The sequence below is a fragment of the Nipponia nippon genome, unplaced genomic scaffold (assembly GCF_047370975.1).
Source record: "Nipponia nippon isolate SJK-2023a ecotype South Korea unplaced genomic scaffold, ASM4737097v1 scaffold_3, whole genome shotgun sequence".
NCBI lineage: Eukaryota > Metazoa > Chordata > Aves > Pelecaniformes > Threskiornithidae > Nipponia > Nipponia nippon.
The window spans coordinates 51,770,833-51,783,240 of record NW_028262347.1 but is presented as its reverse complement, the minus strand read 5'-3'; the positions used below and the strand labels follow the sequence as shown (position 1 = coordinate 51,783,240).

The 12,408-nt window shown below is 39.6% G+C and overlaps 1 protein-coding gene across 1 annotated transcript in view; it reads right to left on the bottom strand.

The window, feature by feature from the left end:
* The window catches only part of ELK3 (ETS transcription factor ELK3), a 40,926-nt gene that overhangs the window by 24,219 nt on the left and 4,299 nt on the right, over positions 1-12,408 (bottom strand). The window lies entirely within an intron of this gene.

Below are 12,408 nucleotides of genomic sequence, written 5' to 3'. Positions count from 1 at the left end.
CTAACAGGGATCTTTCTTTTCATTATCATACGTATGACTGAGAACTAGGAATACTTTTAACAGTGCCCGAGTCTCACTTCTAAGGTTGTTTGAATATTTTTTCTCTGCTAAAGGTTGTTCGAGTATTTTTTTCTCTGCCAACTGCCTGTGCTACTGAGCCCTCCCTAGAATAAACCTTTTTTTCAGGCACTGCAACAGAAGGATAAACTTAAGAATGACTATATTCCAACTCAGCACAGGCATATACACAACTTAAAACTTGGGAGTGTTACCACTGAAGACAATTTATTATTGTAATGAAGATGTAGCTAAAATTGACCTTTTAAACTACAGAACTACAAAACGAGATTTTTTTCCCCCACTTTGAACAACATTGCCAGCCTTAGCATGTTAACGCTGTATCAAATCATTTTTTCTTGGCCTCTTCTGATACTTAATTTGGACGTGTTATGTCTAACTAACACAGATTTAAAGATGCTGGTATTACTGACTATGGCGTTAATGAGGCTAATTATTACCTGACCTATCTTTGTACACGTAACAATGGATATTTTTGTCTTTATCTAAACAAGCTCGTGATTTTTAACTTCCTTGCTCATTTTGTTTCCTAATATATTAGTGTCCTAACAGATCAGACGACCAGAATACGCCAGGCTTACTGTCTGATGTTTCCCTTGGTGTGTTGACCACAAGAGGGCACAAGACTTCTAACTATCCCCCGCCTGGAACAGTAGAGCAGGCGGCTGGGGGAAGATTTCCCTCTTCAAGCCTGCCCCAGCACTAAGGAAATCATGTTGCATAAGCTCCACTTGTATAAAGGAAAATAAATTGCACAAGCTTCACTAGTGTAAAAGCGAGTTAAAGATACTAGAGAGCGTTGTCAAGAGTTTTACAGAAAAACAGAATTTGGAGCTTTATTTTGGTCCAAGTAATTTCTAAGTACACAGGCCTTACTTTAAAACAGTCGGAGTTTCTGTACATCACGTATTATACAGCGATACTCTGCATAATTTCAGCTTGTATCATACAACTCTTCCAAACAAGAAATCACAAACAGAACTTTTTTTGCTCTGGAAAATTAAAAGCAACTTACAAACATCTTTCTTCAAAATTGTATTAAAATGTGTACAGGATGTCTGTCCCACGCTACAAAGACCTGTCAGTAGAACTTCAGCTGAGGAAATTAAAGATGGAAGAGAGTTACAGAAGCACCCATACAAACTCCACCACCATGCCATTAGCCCAAACAGTACAATAACTCAGAGACGCCATTCTCTCATCCAGACCTTAAATTACATCTTCCTTCAGATCATCAGCAATCATGCCTCTTCAGAGAGTTCAGGTGGAACTGAACCCACAGTGAAGCACATTTTGCTGCAGTCTCCTCCATTCCCATTCACCTCTGCCCAAGAACACTCACAGGGTAACCTACAGCTAACATTGCACTACACTTTCCATTATGAACCTGTTTTCTGATGCTTATCGTTTGTGAAATGTAAACAGTTTTGGATTCCATTTTATCTACTGAGCGTGGGCCTCGTGGTGAGTCAGTCACAGGCGCAACGTAAAACACGTGAACAGCGCAAGCCTGGGTGAGAACATCCCGCAGGAGTACCCGCTCCACACTACCTGTTCCAGTGACTAAGGAGAGGTAACTTCCATCAGGTTATTATATAAAAGGTTACTGCCACCTTTTCCAGACTGGTTCAGTTCTTGGTGCCAGTTCTTCAACCAGCTGAGATACATACATCATCTCTAGGGGGTACTTCAGGTGCTGGATCCAGGGCAGATGGCCGTGGTGGGATTAGATTTAGGCAGCTCCTCCCCACCCTGCTTGCCTTACCATCAACCCTCCAAGTGCGTAGCTCTGCACGGGCTTTATAAAGGACCTGCACACCTCAGAATTCAGCATCAATGTGCATGGTACATGCATAAATCTTCTACTGGATATGACCCAAGTCTGCCCAAACAGAAAGGAGATTAAAACAGCTCAATGCCGCATTGTACTCCATCCCTCCATCTGCCACTGAGTTCCCGTATAAAGCTTCCCATATTGCTTGTGTAACAACTGGATGTATATATTCCTACATGAGGCAAATCATGCAAATTACATTTTCAGCTGATCATTTATTGTATGGTCCTTTTCTTCCAAGCATCCAACTTCAGGCATTCAGGTCTGAGCTGCACTGAATATTTACAGCTGTAACTACCTTTAACAGAAGCTTTGTGCTCAGCATATACAGTGATGTAAAATCTTAAATACCTTGAATTCAGTAAATCTTTGCATCTCATTTCCATTCTGTAAAATGTGATTTGCAGGAGAATGGTAAAAACCTAAGATCCTGCAGTGACAGGATTTTTGAACTGATGCAAAATATTTCATTTCCAATCAGGTCAAGAGAAGTATCAACCTGCCTTTCTCTGTGGGCACCATTTTGGGGTTCCATAAAGTATTAACTATCCTCTTGGGAGGACACCGTGGCCACACAGCATACTAAGCCTTAACTTGTGCCAAATCTGAGTGGTGGAGCAAAAGAATCACACGACAGATGTAGTACAAGACAATTTAACCAAATAATTTAACCAAAGATGTCCTATCTGTATTAAAAGTTATTATAAAATATGATTGGAAGGAGTCAGAAATCTTCAGAAAACATTGCACTTCATTTATGTATTTTCTAATTCTTTTAAATTTTTACTGACTCAAAGGGAATTCAGTGTCTTGCCTTAATTTGACAGAAATGGGTATTAGGATGTGGTCACTTCCTACAGGGCATGTATTTCACATTTCATTCAACTCTTTATTAATATTAAATAGTAATAATAAATATTCCTGTTACTTCCGTGCTCAGTACAGGATTTGAATGCTGGGCAATAAATAATATATGAAACCACATACTGAATTGCATGGATTAGAAGAAAAATAGTTTAAAAAAAATCACTTATTTAGATAGTGACATCTATCTATGGTACAGAATGAGACAGGCAACCTACATAGGAAACATATATCCTGTATCATGGAAAGCCTAATCAGAATTCATACAGACAAAAAAGTCAATTAATTTTTTCATCTATTAACTTTAACACATGTGGCTTTGCCATCTTACCATTTTTAAAATATTTATACAATGCATTTGACAAGTCAAAGATATTTTCTAAGCCATGAAACAAAATTTGCTAAGTTGACCTGACCTAAATAGTAATTTTACTTTGTGATCAGTTCCACTACCGCTGATGCAAATAATCACGGGCATAGCTAGAAGGAATTATACTTGGAAATATTGTGTTAGACAGCAAAAGGAGATTTCAGGACCGAGTTTTCTGAAAGTCCATTTCTCAGGCAGCTGTGACAGGTAACCACACTAACACCCTCTGCATTACCAATTTACATTCTTTCAAATGTGCGGCTCCCCCTGCCCCCCCAGACAAAGCCTACCAACTGCATGATCAGTGTGATACAATGTGATTTCCACACATCATATTTTAAGTTCAGGACTGATGTGGGAAGGAGGCAACTCAGAATATCTGTGCTGATAATACTGCCCCTATTCATTTCTACCAAATTAAGGGACTAACAGAAATGCCTAAACTTGGAGCGGCAGCAAAGTCAACACTGTGAGCTCTCCCTGAAGAGAATAATAGAAAAGAACAGGGACATCCACAGGGCAAAGCATCCCATCTAAGAGATGATTTTCCTGTAAAGGGGGTGCCCAAATTCCTCACTTAAGTGAGGGTCCCAAAGGCCAAACTCTGGCTATCCTCTTAGCATATGGAGATTTACTTCTACCAGCATGAGTAAGCATTATGAAAACATTACAGAAGGTACACGAGAAACAGTTAAGATGTATGAATACAGGTACTGATGAGCTGCGTTACCTTTTTTTTTTTTTTTTGACCAAGACAATACACATGAAACTCCATATGACAAAATGTCAGTAAAGGGCCATTAAGGTCCAAAAAAAAAGTCATTAACCTACTGGGCAAAATAAAACAAATAAGCAAGCCATCTTAAATCCAGGCAGTAGAAAACCAGGAGCCTCAGAGACAAAGCTAGCTAAATTAAAAGCTCCGTATCAGAAAGATTTATGACATGAACTGTGAGATAAGTAGGATACTCTTTGGGGCATTAAGTTTTGTAGGACTCTTGCATAGGAAAATCTAGAAAAGAAAGGCAGAAAGCTGGAAAGCAGCTCTGTACATCCAGGACCTCTGCAGAGGTCCTTAGCTTCCACAAAACTATGTTACAGCTGTGTTCTTACCTTCCGTTCTCCCACATACTCCAGGTTTCCCACCTGGATTCTTTCTCCCCACTCTATGTTAGCTCCCCCACAGCCTTTCTAAAATAAAGAGATATACTGCTGATCCTGGACTATCAACATGAACAAGTTCTGAAGGCTAAAACTAAGAATCCCTCCAGGCATTAGGATCAAAACCAGCCCTTTTTTTCTTTAGAGGGTCTGCAGAGGAACATCTGGGACTCTGAGCTATAAACCAGGTCGTGGGACTTGGGGCAGAGGAGGGACAGCTGAGTGGGCTAGACTGGCTGGGGAGCCCAGAGGCTGAAAAAATCAGCTGGAGATCAATTACATCAGGAAGACATAAAAGGTGTTAGCCAGCATTATGCACTATAGGTAGTCACAGAGAGATGGCAATCAGGCATGTACATGAAAAGGATTAAGCGGCAGAGTCAGGGCAGGGAAATTAATTTCCCTTAGCATATGAAGAAACTGCTGACTCCTCCTGTAGCCAAAGCAGCTGCAAAAGATTCAGCTCCTTTTCGTATGCCACACCACAGCAGGCACACACCTCCACTTACATTTCCCTTACAGGCAAGCGTGTGCTTTTGCAAGCACACAGCATGTCTCTGTAACAGATGCCTTTTTTTTTTTTTCCTTTTTGGCTACTCTGGAAAACGCTGGTATATTTTTTGTACGTCCATTTACTGCTTTTGTATCCTAATTCTGGCCAACAGCACGTTTCTCTGAGCAGCGTGACGTGGGGCATTGTTAGCTTCTCATTCACGTTAGCATTCGGCTTCCTTTATTTCTGCAGGTTGCAGCCAGGAAACTGGAAAATGGGCCACAGGAAACCTGGCCTCCTACATCTGTCCCAGTTTGTAACAGCAGCTCTGGTTTTATTTTTCTAAGTGTCTCAGGTTCATTTTAACCCTTGAGAGGACTGCTGCAACAACATGTGGAAGAACATGACTGCTTTGTCATTATTTTTTTTAACCACCATTTCTCAATCTAGAAATTGAGATTTAGATAAACCACACTAATTTTTAAAGTATATTAATACATATAAAATAAACAGTTATGCGGGTTTTAAAAAACTTTGGTTGGAAATTCCCAAAACAATTCCACTCCATAATGACAAATATCGAAGAGTACATTTAGAGAAAAATACGGAATAAGGCAGTCGCTAGCTGTTTCAGCTATATACATTTTTAACGTAGTTTTAAAGTGAATGTCCGTATGGAAAGTTGAACAGCTTACAAATCCTCTAGGATGACTTTTCTCTTTCACATTTTAGTTTCTATAAAAAATTGAAGCACACTTGTTTTGCATTTGATTACAGAAGCAAAAGGGTGCCGATCAAGAAAAACTTTTCCAGAATAATAAAAAAATCAGTCAGCCATAACATTTTCCACTGAAAATTCATCTGTATAACAATGACTGTATCATGAGAGGTTAAAGACAACTGCCAAATCTGCCCAAATGTTTGCTTAGAAGCATTTGAAAGAACAAGGCAAAAGTCTGAGTCAGTCCTCACACTTTATTTCTCAACAGAGATGCTTCAAGGGTGATAAATAGGATGTGGTTGGTGAAAAGTTAGTGATTCTGCCAGAAAGGAGGAAAAACAAATATCAATTTGTTTACTCAGAAAGTTTTCAAATACTCATCAAAGGAGATCTTACTGCTAATTTAATTGGCCTTGAAAAAAAGAAGCTCGAAACTAAGTGTGTAAATATACCTATTTTAACTTGATGTAGAACTTTCTCTGTTAAAGGTAATAAATCAGACTAATGGTGCAATCCATACCCAGGGCACTTTAGGGAACTGACCATGTGTATGATACAGAACACTGGTAATTTTTCCACATCTAGCAACCAGGACATTTCCTGCCAGAGCATCCTCCGAGTTCTTCCATTGTGTTGAAACTGCAAAAACTTTCTAAATCAGGACTTCCTCCTATTATATTTTAGAGGCGTCTTTCTGGGAAATGCAGATTCAAATGAAAAAAAAAAAAAAAAAATAGGAATTCCTGCAGCACCACCCAGTGGAAACATTAGAAAAAGTTACAGAGTGCCCCAGCGCACAAGTTCCGATTTGCTGCGAAACTACAGTAATATTGCCACTCAAACACAGATGGGTTTAAAGATGCACCAAAAAAGCACAGAGGGTTTCGCTGGCCGATGTCTCGCATGAGGTATGCCTACTCTGCCGCTCCTGCATAGTAGTCTTCTCTTAACTTTATATTCTAATTTAAAAGATTATTTACAGTAATAATTTACAAGGTCTCCTTCTCAAGCAAGAACACCCACTGTTCCGGCCCAGCACATTTAAAAAAATAAACAGACTCCTGTGGTTAAGAGCAACACGAAAGAGACAGCAGCGAGATCTAGCAAAATATTATAGGATAACATCAAGTTCCACTGCAGAAAGAAAGCACTCACACACGTGTCGAGTAATGCTTCCAGTAAGCACATTTGGTAATACAATGTTTGCAGTTTTTAATTGTTTTAACTAAGTCAAAGAAAGGCTGAGGCAGATGTCCAAAGGAAGAAAGTTCTGCAACCTCCGAATTAACACAACAAAGGACTGGTCGCCCGCCAAGCAGAGGTGTGAAGACACCGCCTCTAAAACACGAGTGTTTTCAGATTCTCCATAAGGATGCAGTTCAAGAAAGAGTTTTAATCCGACTGGAGTAAAAGCCCCTAGCAGTAGGGAATACAGCTAGTTGCCTCCCTGTGAAAGGCTTAAAAAAATAACCTGCTCAGCTATTTCTAAAGCTAGCCGTAAACAAAACTGCATAAGTCCATAATGGCTCCAACCGTTCACCTTGGGACAGACGTAAAACGAATGCAGACTCCTCACACTGCTCTCCGTCAGCTCATGTGGTGCACATCTGTGGCATGCTGGCAATACGCTACACTGCAATCCAAGGGACTTCTGCTTTCAAAGCCAGCCCTATACGTTTTTTTTTCCCATATGACTTTCTCTTACATTTTTGTCGGCATCAGTAGGACACAGATCATGATTATTTGACTGTCCGAGATAAAATTTCTGATAGTCCCTTTGATAAATTCAGAGAAAATATGCATGAAAACAAAAAAATAGCTAAAGAGGGCAGAGGATACAGCCTCCAGGAACAGTGACTATTCTGAAAGTTTACTTGACATATCAAGCCATGATTACTCCTAAACGCAAATGCTTTTTCCTTATCTCTACTGCCTTCTTAAACTGAAGTATTAAAATTTCCATTTTGTGACAGCAGACTGAATGCTTTGTAACTTATGCTAGTGGCTCCAGTGTTTTAAATGGTGCATTAATACTATCAACTGTCTCAAATGTTGCTTCTAATACATTTCATATTCAGCTTTTTAAACTAATCTTCCCCCCCGACTGATTTTTTCCCTAGATTAGAAACTTAGATAAACAAGCAGGTCTTTTTCATGCTGTGAGCAGAGAGGAACCTGGCCGCAAGGCCAGGAAATGCAGCCCTGGGAGTTCTGTTCAGGCAAACCCAGGTGGCTGGCAATTTCTGCGAGACCTGAAGCACAGCAAGATCATCGCAGCTTACACTGGCTCACCCTCCCATGCACACGGAATTTACAGAATTTTCTGGATTAGCAAAACGAGCCATTAAACTATTTAGTAACATACAGGCTTACCTGTGTATTCTCACGTTGCAAGGGGAGTCAGTCATGGCATTATACTGACAATAGTGTAACACAATTCAGCAGATGGTAACCTACATACATATAGAGACATTTTACCTGGACAATTTCTTCCCAAAACGTTAGTGCTATTGTAATAGTTCTTGGAGCACGATCCAAGGTGTAAGTTCCTTAGTCATAAAAAATGAGCAACTAGTCACAGCACTAGTCAAGGTCCGTATTTTTCACTTTAAATGCTATTATTTCTATGCGCAATGATCTCAAAAGTAAAAACCTAAATTAAGAATCACTCTTACTTGTCAAATATCTCAAAAATCTGCTATTCTCCTCTTTCCTCAGTGCTAATCAAAGTTCCGATCATGCGCTAAGCTAAACTGAAACCCAATTAAAAGATTCTTATCTTCTGACATTATTCACTTGTCTACTACACCAATAAGAACCTGAAGGTCACACCTACACATTTCCCCTAACATCGTTCACTAAACACTGGAATACCCAAGAGAATGTATCACAAAATACATGAGATTTCAGCCAACAGAAGATCTGGTTGTTTCTCTCCTGTACTCTCTGTGTCCTGTGAAACTAATTCCCATGGCTGCTGCGAACTATGAAGGAGAGACAAATGGGACGCTATTCCAATGATTACAGCAAACTTTGCTGTATACAAAGTGCCTAGACAGCTTATGTTTAAAAGTGACATCAATACACCAACTGGTTTGTTCGTGCCTCTGCTGCGCAGGATACATAACAGCCACTATTTTGATTTGTAAGCTGAATCTTGGATAACATTCCACATTTAAATAAAATATAAAGACTCTATCCCCTCTCCTCAACTTGGATGAGACTGCACAGTCAGTTTTATTGTACCCTGCTCCCAGGGAATCAATCCAGCCTTGATCCTGCTCTGTTTTGGAAGTACTTGCATTGCAGAGCTTCAGTACTCAAGCAGCTGTACTGAAGGAGTGCTGCACTCATACTTTCTACACCAGCCCTATTCCACGCTTGTAGTTTGCTACACTAACCACACGCGCCGGTTGCTCTGAGTCTGCTCTGAGTCACCAGGCTTCACAGAGGTCTATATCTAGAATCTAAACCCACATTCCCATCTCAGCTATATTAGTATAGCATGGAAGAAATTCTCTGAAGGTAGGCAACTTTCTCCAGATTTCACTAACAGAGCTGCAATCGGAATTTGTACTTACTTTCTAAATGCTTTTTAAAGATTGTTTCTTCTCATGAATTACTGTTAATTGCTGGGAAGAGATAATAGTGGTACTTGAGTCTATAAACTTTTTGTTTGTGCTGTATTGTGACTTGATACAACAGAGGCCACGCAACATTACCACAATATAAACATTTATAAACAATTACATTCATTAGCATCCTTCCCAAAAAGCTTAAACTGAAATACATATGATCAATTTTCTTCATATCAAAAAAAAAAAAAAAAAGAGATGAAGAAATATACAGAGATACAGTAAAGAGGTGCTGTCATCACATTAGAGGCAAATGGACGCATAATAGAAATCTGTTTTCCAGATGAACTGTCAGCTGTTCTGCAAAATGAGGGTGGGAAACTTATAGGAGGACATTTCATTAAAAACATTTAGATTCTTTAGATTAAGTATATAAGCCAAGTGTACTCTTCTTTGTACAACTGTGAAAGCTTATTTTACACAAACTTTACTTGTTCACAAATATTTTCAGAGAAAGACTCATCTAGTAAAATTGTATTAACAGGACTTAATACTTAGTGCTTAGAAAGCTTTTACCACTTTTGAATGATTAGTAAGAATCATAAAAATTACAACCAAATGATTCATTACATAATTTAACGACAGCTAAAACTAAAAGACAATGTGCAAGATGTACGTCTTCCTCTCCCAGTACCTCAAATGATCTTCAAGTTAAGATCCACGAGATTAAAAAACCTGTATACTTTAAAGCTGAAGAAACTAAGACAGAGTTGTTTGCATGAGAGCCAAAATACATTACCATGTAGTAATCGGTATTTGCAAAGATTATCCAAGATATATTCTGACTCTTCCAACACTGAGTAGTAGATTGGGAAGCAGAGACACAGATGTGATTGAAATGACTCTCTGAAATGGGTCTGGGGGAAGCCATAGAATGGGGAGCATCCTTCACACACTCAGTACCTCCTGACACTGCAAAATTTAGAGCAAAGCTATGGAAGAGTAGGAGGACACTCGCACAGAGCAAGCAAGAGCTACTCCAATGCTTTAGTTACATTCAAGGCCTAAGCTAGCATTTCAATGTTTGCAACGTGCAGTTAGCCTCAGCGCATTAACAGAACTGCTGACACACTCAAAAATAAATACACGCCTAAGTGCTTTGAAAGATCAAAATAAAGTAAGTTTGTGGCTTCCTACAGAAATTCTTCTCCTGAAGACCCTGAGCTGTATCTAACCGCTCAGATGTAGACAGAGCACATAGTATAGTCCTTAGAAACCCTTCTTTACATAGTTGATTGATATTTATCTTCAAAGTTCATAGGTGTCATGATACAGGTGGGCAGTTTACAACATGTGGCCCATGCATGCATGGGTCAATGGATTTCTCCTGAAGGAGAGGCAAAAGTACCACAGTACTACTACAGTAGGCTCAACTGCAACATAGGCATCTGCACAACTGCTCAAAAATAATTACGGATCCACAGATAGGAAAAGGACAAACCCTACTGCTCTAGACAGTCACAGCAATGCTACTTGAGCAAGCAGACCAAAATCAGACATGGTGTTGGTAACTGTAACGCCATAGGAGCAAAAAAAGAATGATTTTCAGCTGAGTTGTATCTGCTTAGGGCATGGCAAAATTTGGACTCCGATGTTCTTAACTGTAATATAACTTTAAAATAATTACTTAAATATTTAGTAATTCAGGACACTGTGAGACACTGACCATGAATTACACTGATAAAGCACATCAACAGTTCCAGGGTACTTTTTGGTACTGCAAAAACTACCACACTATTCATACAAAATTAAAAATGCAGAATGACTATAGTTATTAATTGGCATTGAATTAGCTGGCAGGTAGTGCCTTAGTGATATTTTCATATCAATGCTTATGGCAGGTATTTTCTTTAGCTTTTGCATTTAGAAAAGCAGCAAGTCTCCTTCAAAGAGCTTTTGAATTAAAATCCGTTCTTAACAGTAAACCCTTAAGAATTTGAATTCTGATATAATTACTGGCATATAAAACCACAATGAGTTAAAGAAAGTTTTAAGGCCAAAGATTCATTTACTTTTTGTGAAGTGCACAGATAAGAGGTACTCTGTGCTTCATCTGCTTGGTTTCCATACACGCAGCCTTGTATTTTGCAGTGCAGTGAGCTGGACTTCCTGTACCTACACCTTGACATTCTCCTCAAATTCATGACTAATTCTTTAATCATTCATTATTCAACAAAATACTTCAACATGAGAACAGACATATTCAGTCTTTCAAGAGCTCTCAACACCCTCCAGAATATTAGTTGATTCATTTAACAAGCCACAGACGAAGTAAACATCTGTCTAATGATTCAAGACTGTGAGATTCCCTATTGTGGGAAACACCGAGGAGAAAGCCATGGTGAATCAACCCGAGGATACAGAGTGCAACATCATTTTCAAAGGCCCGTAAGTTACAGCCTGTTGCATGAACCATTGGGTGCGGTTACAAAAGATCCACAGCAGCTCAAAACCAACAGTACTCCTTGAAGCTGGCCCAGGCTGACAGTGTCCTATAATCAGTGTCACAGCTCTAAGATGGATTCAAGCAGCAGCATCCGTCCAGGCACGCTGCACCTTGGAGCCACCGCCACCAGAAGAAAACCATGGACTGATAAATAGTCTGAATTGCACAAATGAGTCCAACCTGCCATATCTTTGTGGGAAGTACTAGCTGATTTATCAGTTCTCTGCTATCTTAGATTATTTAGTACTATGACAGAGAGCCACTCACAGAGATAACTGTAACTACATGAGCATACAAATTTTATATGATGTCACCAAGATAAACCAGCTAAAATAACCTTTTATAAATACAATCATAGAATCATAGAATCGTTAAGGTTGGAAAAGACCCTTAAGATCATCAAGTCCAACCGTTAACTCTCACTGCCAAGTCCACCACTAAACCATGTCCTCAAGCACCACGTCTACCCGTCTTTTAAACACCTCCAGAGATGGAGACTCAACCACTTCCCTGAGCAGCCCATTCCAATGCCTGACTACCCTTTCAGTGAAGAAGTTTTTCCTAATATCCAACCTAAACTTCCTCTTGCACAGCTTGAGGCCGTTTCCTCTCATCCTATCGCTTGTTACTGCGGAGAAGAGACCGACACCGACCTGGCTACAGCCTCCTTTCAGGTAGTTGTAGAGAGCAATAAGGTCTCCCCTCAGCCTCCTCTTCTCCAGACTAAACAACCCCAGCTCCCTCAGCCGCTCCTCATATGACTTATTCTCTAGACCCTTCACCAACTTCGTTGCCCTTCTTGGGAC